This window comes from Pteropus alecto, unplaced genomic scaffold (genome assembly GCF_000325575.1).
Source record: "Pteropus alecto unplaced genomic scaffold, ASM32557v1 scaffold76, whole genome shotgun sequence".
NCBI classification, from domain to species: Eukaryota; Metazoa; Chordata; class Mammalia; order Chiroptera; family Pteropodidae; genus Pteropus; species Pteropus alecto.
This window is the reverse complement of record NW_006443138.1, coordinates 10,509,516-10,526,041: the sequence shown is the minus strand read 5'-3', so window position 1 is coordinate 10,526,041 and position 16,526 is coordinate 10,509,516. Positions and strand designations below refer to the sequence as shown.

Here is a 16,526-nt window from a genome sequence, read left to right as displayed (position 1 = left end):
TCTCAGCATCAAGCTGCTATAGCTTTAAACTGTGCTTGTGAACATTTGTATTTATCTCAATTTATTTTGTGCATCTATTAGCAAGATGTGTCCTAAGATATTAGGAAAGCCTAAGAGAGCTCATAAGGGTGTTACATTTAGCATAAAACTGGACATAATTAAATGTTTCAATCTTGGTTAATGAAATAAAGACATTGCGTGAGAGTCAAACATGCCTGCATCCATCATTCATGCTATTAACATGCAGAAAGAATCTTGAAAACCACCGAAGTTACTATTGGTTCTGCTAGTAACAAAGTGGTCTCTTTTAGTAAGCATCCAGTAATGAATAAAATAGAAGATCTACTGCTTGAGTGAATTGATGGTTGTACAAAATGTGATGTTCTGTTATCTTATACTTAAGAGGAAATCAATGAGTCTTTTTAATAAGTGGCACTACACTATACATAATTAGTTCTACTTTATATAAGCTGTTTACTTATCATATTTCTGCTTTTACTGTATGTTAGTGTTATTTTAGGTTTTATACATTATTTGATATAATTTGGTAAGTTTTTGGGGGGGTCTGAAATGCTAAGAAAGTTTTTCATATAAAGTACTGTAATGATAATTGCTTCTTTGCTTTATGCCATTTAGGCTTACAAAGGGGTTTCATAGGAATGCTCTACTTTGAGATAACAGAGGAAGCCAGTATATATTTATTATAATTTGATAAACGGAAGATTTCTGGAGAAAGACATCTGCATATGGTGTCCCAAGATATTATTTAATTAAGTGGAGGATTATGGAAGCTTCTCTCCTTCTATATTTTAAAATGTTTCCTTGAAAACATAATAGGCCCAATCTTTTGATTTTACGATGTAAGATAGGGCTTTTTTGACCCCTGGAACTTAAACACATAGCTCAAAAGTTTACCTAGGGATCTCTTACAAAGTGTAATCATTGGTCTCTCATGGAAATAATAAAAGTTTTACTTTTCCTTTTCAATTTTACTATATAAGTTTAAGTGGATTTTTGTCCACACTTTCAGTCTCTGACAGACTGTCTGCATGTATGTAATCTGATATGCATACTCCATAATTCTTTCTCTCTTCTTTATTGATATAAAGTTTTCTCTCTTCTTTATTGATATAAAGTTTATATGAAGCATAAATTCTTATGCTTCAAAAAATTTTAATTTATGAATTATTAATTTATAGTATATACATTAAATGTTATGAAATTGTATAATAAGCAAGAAAAATTACTTTCAGATCTTAAAGATAGATATATCTTCTTTTTTGAAGAAAGCATAGAATTTTAATGTATGGAATAAGTACATAGAAAAGAAAAATATAGTGAATCATTAAATTTAATTCAAATATTAACAAATTACATAACGGAAATATTTATAAACTACTTTGTCTAGCATATTATTTTCAAGGTATTTACTCTTTCTTCTTACTGTTTACGGGCACAGGGAATATTGAAAAGGGGTTCTAAAATGGAGTGCCAGCTTACAGAAGCAAAAATCACTAGGTAAGTTTTCATCTGCTAACAGATACACTTGAAGCAGCTGAACTAAGATAGGATTTACAAAAAAGCTTTAAACTCACAAACTCCATCATGAATAAAATTAAAAAGTTTTATTGCCTTCATTAGTTTTCTTTCCCCCAGATTCCCAGAATTTGCTTTCAATATCATCTATCAGAATCATCTGTAGAGGAAAGGTCACAGATCTAATTCTTCATTCAGGCACAGAGGACATTAAAAGCTAATATACAATGTGAGATATCATATATAATAATTAGTATGTAATTATGTTCATATATTTTCACATATATGTCTTTTGGCACTAGCTGCTCTTTCACTTCGAGAAATCACAGTGGACATTGTTCCTATGGTTACCATGAGGGGTCCATTTCCGGAGGTAGCTCAAGACTATAAAAGTAGTAAGAAACTAAGCCAGAAGTGCTGGCTTGTCTTATAAAGTCACTCTGCCCATTATTATTTCTGTTAATCTGATGCTAAGATTGTGTTCTTTATTAGGAACAAAACATTTAATGATATATCTTACATGAATAAACCAATTTAATTAATTTTCAGTCTGCATTAATCCATTTATTGTTGCAGTTACAGATTCCTGATAAAATTTACAAAAAAAAAAAAAGAATTTGAGAAAAGACAAGACATTTGCTATTTTAAAGAGGATGGCATTTTGAAAGAACTGTTCTCTCAAATGTTACTAAAGTGATCACTGAAAAAGCACAGGTAAAGTCAATTAGTATTTAAGGGAAAAAAACAACAACAATATAATGGGAAATAGTCTTGTTCTCTGCACAATTTTAGATTTATTTAACTGAGTATGAGCTTAATCTTTCTTGTTATTCTTCTTTTGTTTTTATAATGACCAGCTGAAATAAAACCTATTTTGACAATGTGTTTTCTAAGAGAGAGAGAGAAGAAAATTAAGCATTGCATGCTCTAAAAGAAAGTAAAAGTGGAATTAGAGTGAAATAAAGACATTAGGAAATTATAATCTCCTTTAGAGGAAACTGTAATTTTTGTTGAGAAATCTTTGAATCTTTCACTTTTTGCATTAATTTGCATAACAAAGATATGATTGGCGAAAGCATCTAAATATTCTTTCTAATTTTGAGATGGAAAACAATCTTCAATGTGTTAAAGTTTGCAGAATACAGATGTTTATACCTAGGTATATATACTTATAAAAGCTTACCATTATATGCTCTTTTCTAATCAAAGATAAAACAATAATTTTTATTTAGTGCATGATACTATTTGTTTTTAAAATCTAGGTTGAAGATTATGACAAGTACCAAGGTTTTGCAACTCTATATTTTTACATGTTTCTGACATTAAATATCTTAGAGAAAGTCAGTGTTCCTCAGTCCAGTGAGCTTGGCTCTGACTGCCAGAGCTTTTTTTTAAAAAAAGAGAGACAATTTATGCAAATTTTCTAATTAAGCAAAGGAAATCTAAAGGCATTTACTTGAATCTACCATCCCATATCCTGACATATTTTTAAACCAAATGGGGTATAATTATTTGTGTATGTCAGCAAATACCCAGTGGCACATCTGAGAATAACATCTATTATGGAGCAGACACCCCTGTTTTCCTGAGAAGATTCTGAAATAATTAAATTAGTAAATCATCGTCTAAGTCAGGACATCAGGCTCCCACAGCTACTCTCCTTGATCTTCATCTTAATTATGTACTTGTCTTGATCCCTGACTATAAAATGTACTGACATGCATGTGCCTTTGACTGCTTTATTCTGGAGATACTTCACAAGCTATTCGTGATTTGATGTGTTTATTCTAACTCCCTATGTTTTTTTGATATATGCGTGTATCCAGAGAGAGGTGTCTGCCATAGCTTGCAAAGTCTCAGGGGATAAACTACCTTACAATCAATTCTCATTGTTTAGTAGCTACTAGAGTGGCATTTGTAATCAGGCAGTTAATCAGTGCTTAATGTCATGTTGAGGATTTTATGATAGATCTATATTTTGGTTAAAATATAAATATATTATATAAAGAGAAGACAGAGTTAATACCATCTGCTTCAAATATACACAAATGCACACATACACATACATACACAATAAGGAAGGTCTTTAATAATACATTTACCTTATCTCTAAAATCTATCAAAACCACAATTGTGTTTTGAATGATTAAAAAAAAAAAAGAGAATGCAATACTATAAATTACTACTACCAACAAAAAGAAATGTAATATTGTTGACTATCCATTACAGCAGTACAGTGGTATAATTGTATATTGGAAATGTACCTTAGTTTTACTTCTTTTATATGTATTTTGACTTTTCAGTATTATTAATATATATGTATATGTGTGATTTTTATTAGAAAAATAAAAATAATGTGTCTATTATTCAATTAGATGATGTATAAGCTGAAATACGATAACTCAATCTCCCATATACATCCTCTGCAGAACACCTGTAATATTCTCTTCAGGGAAGTGATACTGACTATGTAGAACCAAGAAAGGACAAGTTAATGAGAAAATAATGTTATTAGAGTCTTCACTATTGAATTTGCTTAAGGAATAATCAGAGTGAGAGAGCAAAATACTACATCATCCAACTCTGTAGAGTGAATAGATGAGGACATTATGCAAATAAAAAAATGTATGGCATTCCTAATTCTTATACCATACTCATTCTTAAGAGAAGTGGCCTGTGTCCTTAAAGCTTGTCTTATGAAGATATCAATATTTTTAAAAATATAGAGAGGCAAAAGATAGCAATAAGCCTCATACCTTGACTAGTGATTGAATTTTTTCACTTGCTATCTGTTACTATTTAATCTGTGTATGGGGGAAAAATCAGCTGAGCTGTTCAGAAACATCTGGATGTTATGGTGCCCAACAAATATAATAGCCACAGCTAATGAGCCTAAAGATAGGAAGAGCATTACCTGGTTGCTGTTTCATCCTTCAGCCAATGAATATAAATAGCCTTTCGTTGATCTTTTGTCCTACTAAAATGTAATCCAGTTTATTGAACTGGTGAATTACATTAACCATTTTGACATTATTTTTTTTTTCAATCTAACGTAGTGTCCTTGTTCTGTTCTTCTTTTCTCTGTTTTAGAGAAACCATAATAAAACGATATAATTTATTTAACTACAGTGATTCTGACTTATAAAACAATTTGTATAAAAAATGTGGTATATATGTGTGTGTGTGTGTGTGTGTGTGTGTGTGTGTGTGCACGCACGTGTGTGTGCATATATATATAAATGTGCAACATGGAAAAAAAAGTAGGACTTCCACTTTCATAACCTGTATGAAGTTATTTCTTCATACAAAATGGTTTGCCTGAGTTTTGCCCCCTGTATTTGCAAATAATGATGGGATCTGCCCCACAGGATTTTGTAAAGATGAAATTAAGAACTGTATATAAAGTGGTTACCATACAACAAGTGCAGAGGAGATGCATTCACTGATGTTATTATGATTGTGGCTTTTAGCATATTCTCAGAACATCACATTTAGAGCTAGGTTTTATGCTGGTAAATTCATCCACAATTAGGAAAGAAAGTCTGCATTGAGATTGAGTAGTGTGCTCAGGCAAAGTAATGGGTTTATGAAAACAAATGTGAATAAACTGGTTCTTGTTGTCTGTCATTCAAAGATGGGCTTTCTCCTTAGGAGAAGTGTCTCCAATAAGCATTCTGACTACTACCCCACCTCAAATGGTGGTTGTTACATTATACTTTATAACATAATGTAAGGCTATGCTCTACGATCTCAGTTGCATTTTTTCTTTGGGCATTAAATAATAGAAAATTATTTCCATTGTGTATTTACTAGTGGTTCAGTCTTTTCACGTCTTTAAGTCTTGGGCAGCCATTCATCTAAGGATGTTGGAAACAAGACTTGAGGGGCTAGAAAACTATTTGGGCTATCTAGAAATGTGCAGAAGTTGACACCAGATTTTTAACATAGAAAACTAGAAGTGTTAATAAAAATACAATTTTAAGACACAGATGAACAATGGAAATGATACTGACTTTAGCTTTCATTTAGCAGCATTATAACAAAACATAACATGGGTTTTATCATTTAATAACTACTGTCTTATAAATAGTTTTATATAACTTTCACAACAGATCAGTGACTTACGCTAAGGAAAATATTATTTCCTCCATTTTACAGACGAGAAACCTGATTTTGAGAGGTAAAGTGACTTACTAGATCTCATGTATACGTAGACAATAGATTTAAGGCAGGAAGTAATATCCTTTCCCACTAAACAAAATATCTTAGTATTTTTATATTTCAGCTTTATATGTTCATTGATAAGACAAACATATATAAATAAAGTTCTAGCAACTTGTCAGTTTGGTTTTTTTATAAATATACACCAAACTTCTCTCTTAGAAAGTCAATATTAGTGGCATTTTTATTCAGGTTTAATGACCTCAAAGAACAGCTTTTTGGCATCTACTCTGTTTTAATCCAAAGACATTTTTCATATCTGATAGAATGGCACCTAAAGCTATAAAAACACAAAATGATCAAGAAAAACTCCCAGGTAAGTGGCTAAAGTAAATGAGTGGCATTTGTTGAAATAGAGAAGATGTGATCAAGACAGCATTTGGGGGAGAAGAAGGGAAGGAGTCAAGTATTTTTCTTTATACAGCATATTTGGGGATGCAATTCATCCTGAAAGTATAAATATCTAGAAGGCCATTTAGTCACGTAAGTCTATAGTTCAAAGGATCTGGTAGGGTGGGGGAGTCATCAGCATAGAGAAGTGGATGCATGAATCTACCTAGATGTGGTTGAGACAGAAACGAGAATTTGGTCTTGAAATACTCCAGTATTTAGAAAGTGGGGGGAAAAAGAAGCCAGCAAAGGAAAATAAAGAAAAGATGTATGTTTGAAGAAAATCCTGGGAATTGACTGTAAACATGAGAAGATAATATTTGAAATATGCTGAATTCTGGAAAGAAATGGTATTGGATGAGTGGTACTTGAAATGTTTTATTAGCACGGGTAGAAATAAAATTCATTTTTGGAGGGATGTGTTTCACTTAGGGTTTGATCAGAAAAACAGAATGAACCACTTAGATAAATAATTTATCCTAGGGATGCAACCTTAAACAATTGTGCGACTCATTATGCTATCTGTGTGCAGAGCTGTGGCCGGAAGTCAGCCTGGCAGTCAATTTCTAAGGGAAGATTGACGTGAAGTGGGGAAAGAAGGAAAGACTAGATAATCCAAGAATAAATGGACTCTATGAGCATGGGCTGGAACTGACATTCGTTCCCCTATCGCCTCCAAGCCTCCAGCTTTGAGGGTAGGAGTGTCTGGCAGTACCAGCTGGTGGCTTTTGTCAGTGAACTTAGAACACTCAAGACTGAGGAGTCTAAGATCCTTAAGGAGGAGATGGAGCAGCAGCTGGAGTTGCTGTGGTCTAGTTGCAGTGCATGCCAACCAGGTGAGCCACCGGGTAAACAACAACTTGCCAGAGCTGCAGCAGCACCTTATCCCCTCCTCTGCCCTTTCTATAGTAAAAAAGAGCGTGACTTCACTTCTCACCTTCTAAGTCCTGCTTACAATGTCTCTTGTGACCCCGGCAAACCAGAACTATGCAGGGAAGAAATTCAGGGAAACTAGTTCCAGTTTAGCTAACTTTAGCTAACTTGACACAGTACATATTCTTCCGAGGACTGAAGAGCAAATGAGATGTGAGTAGACATCTGAAGTTCTTCTAAGGGTTTTGCTGAAGCAGGTAGAATTAAAATGTAAATGTTTTTGTTTAGTTTTTGATTTATTTATTTTTCTTTTACAAGATGCTTGATAATGGAGAATGAATTAGCAGAAATGGAGAGATTCATATGGAGGGGAGAGAATAAGGACAACTAATAAAACCTTTGAGAGCTGAGATGAACTATTGCTCACGCTCTAGGTATTGGATATTTCTTTTCAGTCTTTCCTTTCGCTACACATTTCTACTGGAATTTAATGGTTCATAGCACTGACTCTGGGGCAGATTGATTTAAATCTGACTCTATTACGTAAAAGTGTGACAAAGAGCAAGAACTTCTTCATCTCAGATTCTTTTTTTTTAAATGGCTACAGTAATAATAGAAACTCATAAGGTCACTGGGGAATAAAATAGTGATGTTATCCACTCAAAGGTCATTGTAAAGATTAAATCAGTTAATATTTGGAGTTCATGTAGATTATGGGTATTTAGTTCTCTGTTATTATTTAAATTTGAGTACCTAAAGAATGTAAAAATTTATAGTGGTTAACATTTAAGATTTCTGTTATTTAAATTTCTTTACAAATAGTTTTATTATCTCATAATTTTCCAGCATATAGAATTAAACATTTTTGTTTGTTTGTTTGTTTGCTTTTATATAATGTTATGGTGAACATCTTTTGAAAAAGGATACATCAATTTAGATTATTTCTGTAGAATACACTACTGGAAGTGGATTTAATGAGTCACTGATTCCCAGCATTCTTAAGTATTCCCAGCATTCTTGTAAGTGTTAAAGAAAAATACGTTTAAAAATTAAATTTTAACGTTGTTCTTTTAAAATATTATCTTAATGTCAATAAAATTTCAGGAAATTAGTTCATTAAATATCTGAATGGTAGAATGTTAAAAGTTTATTAAAATTAAATATTTTAGCAATGTGTCTATCATTTATTTTGAAATCCATGCTAAATTCTATTAAATACTAGAAAACTATTCTTCAGCTGCATCTCTGTTAAAATGAACATTGAGATTTTACCAGAAAATATGCTTTCCTTTGACATTTAAATTATAGTAATTACAATAGTTTTTTAGGTTCTCTTACTATTTGCTCGTTTTTTTTGTGCCTGATGTTTACAATTATAGATTTTTATCATGAAATTTAAAAGTTCACTAAAGTGAGATAACATACATAGCTCTGCACTTCACTGATTGTCAATTATCAACTTGAATGTGTCATTTTTTACAATTTATAATTAAACATATGAATAATTTCTTTGTATAGCAATTATATTTGCTGTTATAATAACTAGTGTAAACCTGCCAAGATAATTCTCACCTGTCTCTAGAAATGTATGAATATTCTTTGTATTACTAATTTGACCAAAGTGGATCTCCTCCAGTGTAGTTCACCTACTGTTAGTATATTCATTAATGACAATAACTATGTCTTTACTTCAAGTGTTAATCATGATTTTACAATGTATAGTTATGAGAAGTGTCCTTAAGCTTTTTCTGGGTGAATGCCCACAAGTCACAAATGTTCATTTGTTGAAAAAATTACACTGTGAATAAAGTAGAAGAATATATGTCTGCACAAGGGAAGAAAGAATTTTCCCTATATAAGAATACTCACTAATAAGATTATAATCACTGTTATTAGAAGCTGCCTCATTTTCTTTGCAATCATCTGTCTTTGGAGTGGAAACATTGGCTGCTCCTGAGAGACAAGCTAAATAAAATGCACTCTATTTTTTCTTTCCACTGTCCATCTGGTTTTCACAACCACAAGAAATGGGACATTTTTAAATAGTGTATACTCTCATGGTTTCCTTGACACTCCTTGCACTTCTGCAATCTTCTTTTTCTCCTTATAGCTTCAAAGTTACAACAAATTAGGTACTTACAATTTTGGAATACTCTAGTGAGTACTCCAAATGTACTTTTTCCTTTAATTTTCTGAATAACACTATTCAGTGAGTATTTTATTACACAGAGGAAACTAACTTGCCACAAAATAATTATGTTAGTAAGAAACAAAGATGCAAAGTAAATCCCACAAAGCGTGACTGACTCAACTCAAGCATTTAACCATTATGGTCCCTCCCCACAACCTCAACACCAGCTCCTTTTCACGCATGCAATCCCTTACGTTGCAGTAGGACCTGAGTTTCTGTCCACTTTCATCACTCTTCTCACTCTGCATACTTTCTGTTAGTGATTTATTTTCCATGATTTCAAATTCCATTGTAGGTTGGATGCTTCCATATTTTATTCACAAGCCTAGACTCTGTTTCTGAGCTAAAGATTCTTAGTTTCATCTTCCTGGTGGACACTGGCACCAGATTGTTCCACAGGAATCTCAGTGTCATTATTCCCATAATTAATTACATAATTTCCCCAGTTCCATTTTTTCTCTGCCAAACTGGTCTTCATCTTGAGTTTCTATCTCCGTGATTGCTTCAATATTGATGAGATCATTAAGAAGTTACCCTCATGAGATCCTTAAGAAACTGCTTTCTCATTCCACATTTCAATTCCTCACTAAGGCCTGGTCATTTCATCTCCTAGAAACCCAAATTTAACCTCATTCTCCATCCTCACTACCACTAGATACAATTTCTCTCCTTTATTTTCTCCAAAACAGAATAATTCATCTTTCTTCCATTGTAAAACCATCCTTCATGCGATCTCACCGTGATCTTTCAAAAATACTTTTATTAGAATTCCATTATATTTAAGATAAATTTCAAATTCCTTAATTAGCCCAGGACTAATTATAATCAGTATTATGCCAATATTTCTAACCTTATTATTCACTTCTCCTCCTTTTATGGAAGTTCTTTTTACAAATAGGAATTTTTAATGTTTCCTGCTTCCAACTTAAGCTAGCTCTGTCTTCCATGTTTTTAATTGTCTGTCAACCTGAAAAAAAAAAATTCTGTCTTTTAAGATCAGGATTAATTTTCTCATACTCTGTGACATTCTTTTTCACTATTTTAATTATTTAAAAAAATATTGCTTGAACAATAAAGATATTATTTAAACTCTTACTTTGAGTTTTTTTGTTTTAATTATTGATTTTACTATTTTTGACCCTCCTCTACCTGATTCCTCCATTCACATTCCAAAGCCTTTACAATATACAATAATTTAGAATTTTAAATAGTTTAGATATTTAATAAATTTTAATATGTTAAGATTCTCAGCAGCTCCTATTGTATAAGGATACACATTTCCCTTTATTCTTACCAACCATAGTTTTGTCACACATTAGAAAAGTGTTTTCTCATGTTTGTTTTAATTTGCATTTTAAATTAAGTAATAGTAAGCATATTTGCATATATAAATGAATATTCTAATTTTTTCCACTACAGAGATCAACTTATATCTTTGCCTATTTTTTCCAATAAGGTATTATTTCTATTTCCTATTGATTTAAAGTGGTGGTTTTAACAGAAACAAACTTATAGATACAGAAAATAAACCGATAATTGCCCAAAGGGAGAGTGAAGAAGAGATGGTTGGAAAAGTGGAAGGGAATTAATAAGTACAAACATCTAGTTATAAAATAATTCATGAAGATGTAATATAGAGTACAGAGAATATAGTCAGTACTATTGTAATAACTGTACAGTGCCAGATAGTTACTAAACTTGTGGCAATCACTTCATGAGGTATAGACATGTTGAATCACTATGTTGTAAACCTGAAACTAATAAAATACTGTGCCAACTATAATTAAAATAAATCTTAATAATTATGGTAGTTATTAAACTCACTAAAACAGAAAAAAGTAAAGTGGCTGTTAATACATAAACTAAATGATCTATTTGTCTATTGTGTACTGCAAATATTTTTTCTATTTGGTTTATTAAAGATTTTCTCCCCTTCATTTTCCCCCATTTTTTGATTTTTTTGGGTTGTGTGTGTGTGTGTGTGTTTTATAGATTCTATGCATCCTTAGAAAAGTCTGTTCCAGTAAAAGATGTGAAAGAAAACTTAAATTTCTCCTAATATTTATGTAATTCACTTTTACATGTATTAAATTGATGCTTCTGGGATTAATTTTTAATAGGATATATAGTAGGAATCCATATTTACTTAAATAGCTAGTCAATTTCTTACCATCGTATGTTTATAAATCCATGTTTTTCTCACTAGTTTCCATAGATTAAATCAATTTATGTTTGGGAGGTTATTTCTGGATTCTCTATTATGGTCCATTGATGTCAGCCTACTTATGCACCAATAACTCATTTTATTAACTGGAGCTTTATCAGTTGATATCTAGCTGAAATAATTCCTCAGCCACCATCTTAATCCCTGTAGTTTTTTACAAAGTTTTTTGACTAATTTTGGATATTTCTCTTTTCACATCAACTTTAGGAACAGTTTCTCTAGTTCAAAAAGTAAAGTTGTATTATTTAAAATATTAATTTAGTAAAATTATATTTAAAAATATTCAATACTCATATCCAAATACAGTTTATACATTTCCACTTATTCAAAAAGTCATCTCTGCATGTCTCTTCATATTCATGTTCTAAAAAAGCTCATTATAGGGCATTTCATATATTTACATTGCCAATTGTAAATACAATATTTTAATTAATTTTTTCCTAACCTTATTACTATATAAAATGCATTTCTAAATATTTGTCCAAGTAGCTTAAAATCAAACATATTGCTGACTTTATTTATTACTTTATTTATTACTTTATTTATTACTTGATAATTTTTTCACAGAACAGACTGAAACAAATGAACATTTTTAATTCTTAATTTATTTCAGGTATTATAACTGGCACTGTAGGTATTATTTACTCCTATCAAATATATGTGATATATCCTACGATTTTCTTATTCTACAGATAGGGAAATTGAGGCTCACAGCAGATATATAAGATAATTTACATGAATATACTGGCCAACATTGTGTGGAATTTTTTTTTCGCAGTTTGAAATTTCTCAGACCTGTCCTAGATGACATTTATGTAACAAAATTTCAAAGGAAGATCTACATCTAAAATGTATGACTAGTCTTATCAACAGTTTGCAAGAACTATATAGTAAATCATGTGGGAAACACAACGTATTAAGGCTTATTTATTGTGAGTCACTCATATCAATCATGTCAATGCTGAAAGGGGTGAGTTTTAATTTACAGCAGGAGCTACAGGAACTACCATTAAATAATGGCAAAGAAAGAAAAGAAGGAAGAAAGGAAGGGAGATAGGGAGGGAGGGAGAGAAAGAGAGAGAAAAAAGTGAAAGAAAGATAAGGAAGGAAAGAAGGAAGGAAAAAAGAAAGGAAGGAAGATAGAAAGGAAAGAAGAAAGGAAAGAAGGAGGAAGAAAGGAAGAACAGAAGAAAGAATGGAAGAAGGAAAGAAGGAAGAAAGGAATGAAGGAAAGAAGAAAGAGAGAAAAGAAAGAATGAAAAAAATCTTAGAAACGGAGGGAAAGTAGGATATTAATAAAGAAATTAAAATAAAGAAAAATAAAATTAAAATTAAAATAAAGAAAATAAAAACAAATAGCTATTTATTTTGACAGTTGCCTTTGCTGATTGCCACCTTTATTTGCTGGCGACTTGAGGATGCAAAGCTAAAGAACATGCTATAAAAATATATAAGAAATACATCTATAATGCTCAAAATCAAATAATTAACCAGTGACTTTTTACTCAAACTTCTACTAAATGCCATATTTTTATAGAACTTGAGGGAATTTATGCAGCGGGTATATCTGTAACAACAATGTTAATACCAAAAATAAAGAGTCAATAAATTATCTTTTTAAGAACTTGTTTGTATACTTGTTGAGAGGTTGCTAGAAGATTGTTTTTTCATTTATATTTTATAACCTATACCTGAAGATTCACAGTAGGATAGAATTAATCCCCAGAACACTTAAAATTCAACTAGAAGTTAAGTGGAATGAACACTACATTGAATTAGCTATGCAAATGGTCAAAATCAAGAGCAATTGTTTCATATTTTTATGTATAAAATGCAAATCAAAATCAAGTTCAATATAAATGATCTCTCTATCTGTATTATATTTACATATGTGTGCATGTGTACATAAAATATGTCTAAATTGAACTTAACCACAAAATCAAAAACTTCAGAATGATATTTGTGATCCTTTAATCACTCTCCTAATTGAAGCCCCATTCTTTTTTCTTCTCATTTCACAGATAATTAAACTGAAATTCACATACTCTAAGTTATTTTCCCAAAGTCATTTTATAACTAGTAAGTGGAAGAGATCTTGTTTTCCAGCATCCAAGCTTAGTATTTCTCCAACCATGAAATAAATAACTTAAAAGCAGCCAGACAAAAATGACAGTTTACATACAGAGGAATGATCACTTGAATGACTGCTGAATCTCATCAGAAAATATGGAGGCTGATATACTTTAAAATATTGGGGAAAAATAATCAACTAACTTTTCTATATTCCATGAAAACACTCTTAAATAATGAAGACAAAATAAAGACATTTTCAGACAAAATAAAGATAACAGGAGTGATTAGCAAGAAACCTGCACTATGAGAGATACTAAACGAGGTTCTCAAGGCTGGAGGAAAATGATAAAAAAAGTAACCTGGGTCACCAGGAAAGAAAAAAAAAATCATCAAAAATGGTAATGATTCATTGATTTATTAGGAAGACATAAAAATTATTAATGCGTTTGTTAATATATACATGAAGCAAAATTTGAGAGAATTAAAGGAAAAATAAACATTTTTACAATCATAATTATAGGCAGTTAAACTCACCTTTCAGGATTTAACAGAATTAATATATTTTAAAAATTAATCACAATATAAATTATCTGAAAAACACTATCGACATATTGACTTAATTGATATTTATAGAACATTAGGTACTACAAAAGCAGCATGAACATTTTCAAATCCACGTAGTGCATTAACCAAAATAGATCATATGCTAACCCATAAAATGAGTATGAGTCTCAACACATTTCAAGGGATTGAAATAACTTCTAAACAATACATATGTGAAAAAGAAAAAAATCCCTAAGGAACATAGAAGTTATTTTAAACTTCACGAAAATGAAATCAGTATATCTAAATATATAGATGTCTGGAAATTCCCTAAATATTTAGAGCCTCAATAAAATAATTCTAAACAATCTACAAGTTCAAAGAAGAAATTCAAAGTGACCCTAGAAAATATTTTGAACTGAAGGAAAATAAAAACACACATATCAAAAACTGTGGATGTAGCTGTTAAAATAATTAAACAAGGAGCCTATTAGATTGAGGTGGTTCTAATGCCCTGGTAGCCGATGAAAGCACACAGAAACCTAAGCTAGAATAAAGCCCTGCAAATGCACTTGTATTCCAAAAAACAAAATTAAGGAACAACAAATCACGAATAGCCAACTAGGCTGTCCCAAGGGAGGCAACTGCTTAAGCTATAGCCAAATCCAATAATGTTCTTGCTTTACTTTTGTGTCTGCTCTATAAAAGCCTTTCCCCAGCTCCTGTCAGAGGAGTACTTCTAACCACTTTCAGTTTGATGCTGCCCCAACATAATTGATGTTTATTCAAATAAAGTCTTGAAAATTTGGATGCCTCAGTTTATCTTTTAACATAGCTAAAGCAGTGCTTGGTGTTTTATAGCACTAAATGCCTATATAAGAAAAGAAGAAAGGTCTCAATACATGATTTCTGCTTCTACCTTAAGAAACAGAAAAGTAATCAAATTAAAGTTATAGTAATAAGTTAAATAATAAAGATCAAACTAAAAATCAATGAAAAAATGAAATAAAGCAATAGAGACAATCAGTGAAATCAAGAAGCAGCTCTTTGAGAAGATCAATAAAATTAATAAAATTCCAGCCAAGATGATCAGGGGGGAAAAAGACACAAATTAACAACATCTGGAATGAGAAGGTTTACATCATTTTAGATTCTACAAATATTAAAAGAATTTTAAGAGATATTATTAATAATTTTGAACAACAAATTTAACAACTTAGACAAAATGAAAGAAAAAATTTTAAAGACAGAAGTACCACAGCTTACAAAAGAAGTTATAGGAAATCTAAATAGCTCTATCTTTTAAGGAATTGAATTTGCATTGAAAATATTAACCCTCAAAGAAAATTCCCAGCCTTGTTTATTCAACTATTAAATTCTATCGAATAGCTACAAAAGAATAAATAGCAATTCCACACAAACTTTTACAGATAATTTAGGAGGACAGAATACTTCTCAATTTATATTATGAGAACAGAATTATTCTGACACCAAAAGTAGTCAAACATATTACAATTAAACTACAGACCAACATGAACATAGATACAAAAATTACATACAAAATTCTAGCAAATATATTCCAACAATAAAAAAGGATAATGAATTCTACTCAATTAGGTTTTACCCCAGGAATACAAGGTTGCTTTAACATTCAAAAGTCAACTGATGTAATTAACTATATTAACGAACTAAAATAAGAAGATATGATCATCTTAATAAACAGAAAATCTGACAATATTCAAGATACATTCCAAATAAAAAATACTCTTAAACTCGAAATTGAAGAGTACTTCCTCAACCTGATAGAGCATTTGTTCTTAGTTCATTTCATTGACATTTTAATTTTAACACACACACACACACACACACACACACACACATACACACACACACACACACACACAAAATAATCTATATTATATCATATTTTTTATATTTTCACAAATCTCCCAAAACTTTCCAAGACTCAGAACCTTTCAGGGAATTTTAATAAACTCTGGAAGCTTTCCATGGCCTCAGAATTTTTCTGGGAGCAAGATATTCATTTTTTTTCAATAAAATTTTTTTGGATTGAAGAGCTTCATGCAAGGGAGTAGAGCTCAAATCAGAGTGACTTACCTATGGCCCTCGGTCCCAATGAGAGGAAGAGGAAATTTACAGTTCAGCAGAACTTACAGGCACCTCACTGGTGTGTCTCTGTCCCATAGGCCCTTTGTCAGCTTTGGATTCCATTTCTCATTACAAAATCTGTTAAACGTGATTAAAGAAGACAATTTAGGTGACACAAATAAACTTCACTTAAGAGTTTATAGCATTTCTGGTCAAGAAGAGCATTTACAGGGACATGAAAGTTATCTAAGTTTCAGTTAGCTGACCCTAGGCAGGAGTAGCTCCTAGGGCTTAGGAATTTCTTTCAGCATATCCAAGGATAAGGTCTATTTGTAACTCACAGGAGGAGGCAGAAGTTTGGAGGTT

The 16,526-nt window shown here is 31.3% G+C and overlaps 1 long non-coding RNA gene across 1 annotated transcript in view; it reads right to left on the bottom strand.

The window, feature by feature from the left end:
• The window catches only part of LOC112472263, a 75,574-nt gene extending 59,282 nt beyond the window's left edge, over window positions 1–16,292 (bottom strand). Inside the window, exon 1 of the long non-coding RNA XR_003043595.1 lies at window positions 16,170–16,292. This is a non-coding gene — a long non-coding RNA (uncharacterized LOC112472263). The remainder of the gene's footprint in view (window positions 1–16,169) is intronic.
• Between the last annotated feature and the right edge of the window lie 234 nt (window positions 16,293–16,526).